This window comes from Octodon degus, unplaced genomic scaffold, assembly GCF_000260255.1.
Source record: "Octodon degus isolate 3935 unplaced genomic scaffold, OctDeg1.0 scaffold00007, whole genome shotgun sequence".
Lineage (NCBI taxonomy): Eukaryota > Metazoa > Chordata > Mammalia > Rodentia > Octodontidae > Octodon > Octodon degus.
Window position 1 is genome coordinate 23,316,584 of NW_004524583.1, and position 1,560 is coordinate 23,318,143.

At 34.6% G+C, this 1,560-nt stretch overlaps 1 pseudogene; it reads right to left on the bottom strand.

The window, feature by feature from the left end:
• The window catches only part of LOC105743598, a 15,306-nt pseudogene that overhangs the window by 2,772 nt on the left and 10,974 nt on the right, over window positions 1–1,560 (bottom strand).

The window sequence follows — 1,560 nt, forward strand, 5'->3', positions numbered from 1 at the left end:
GTATGCAATGTGTTAATTATTGAAACTGTCCTACCAATTTGATTTGAAACTGTCTCATTGCTATTTGTTTCTCAATAAAATTATGAAAAAAGGAAAGAAAATGGTGGAAATTATGAATGTCCAGAATAGGAAAGAAATGGAATTCATACAAAAGATTCAAGAAGATATTCAGGAGACTAAAACTTCCATTCCGAGTATCTTCTTCAAACTGAGCCAATGTGAGGACAGAATCTCAGATACAGAAGATGGGTTTGTGGTTAGGAATCATCACAGATAAGATTTTTTTAAAAAGCGAGAGACCAGGAAAAGTGAATCTGGCATCTGCTAGATGAGGCAAAGAAGGGTGCCTTAGGATTGAGAGGAGTCAATAAAAAAGCAGGAGATAGCACAAATAATATTAAAAAATCTGCTCATAGATGTCATGGCAGAAAACTTGCCTGGCATGGAAAAAGAATTTGACATACAAATGACTGAGGCATATAGAACTGCAAATAGCCATTACTGAAATAAATCTAAACCAAGATGTATAAAAATCAAGATCCAGAAACTCAGCTAAGAGTAGAATATTAAAAACTGTTAGAGAAAAAAAAAAAGCTTATGAAGAAAAGTGCATGAGAATCGCAACTGACTTCTCCACACAAACCCTCAAGTCAGGGAGATCTTTGAGTGAAACGTGTCAATCCCTAAAATAAAACAATTTCCAATCCAGGTTGATATATCCCGGAAAACTATCTTTCAAAATGGATGGAGATATAAGATACTTCTATGAAAAAGAACATCGGAGAAAATTCATGGACATCAAACCAGTATTAAAAAATGCTCTGAAGTTCATTCTAGAGACAATGAGGCTGCACTCCATGAATCCTAACAGAAGGCATCTGCCAGAAAGGCAAATAATGAAATAGAAGGGAGGAGGAAGCCAACAACAGGAAAATAACATGACAAGGATAAGTCAATACATACTAATTATAACCATCAGTGTTAATGGTCTCAATTCCCCAGTAAAAAGAAACACACTGGCAGAATTAATCAAGAAACAGCATTTAAGGGGGCCAGGGAGATGGCTCAGTAGGATAAGCACTTGACTGGCAAATGCAAGGATCTGAGTTCAATCCCTGGTTCCACAAAAAAAAAAAAAAAAAAAAAAAAAGAAACAGCATTCAATAACATGCTATATACAGGAAACACATTTAATTAAAGAAGAAAGTTATATACAAAAAGTTAAAGGTTTGAAAGCAGTACTTTATGTGACAGGAGCCCAAAAAACAAAACAAAACAGGGGTAGCTATTTTATTTGCACACAGAGTGAACTTTAAGCCAAGACTGGTTAAGAGAAACAAAGAAAGTCACTACATCTTTATAAAATGAACAATCCAAAAGAAAGAGATAACAGTCATAGATATATATGTAACAAATACCTGTGCACCTAACTATATAAAACAGATATTGAAGGACATTAAAAATCAAATAAGCACTAATGCAATTGTGCTGGGGGAATCTCATTACTGCACTATCACAAATAAACAAATTGGGCCTGGGAGATGGCTCAGTAGAATAAGT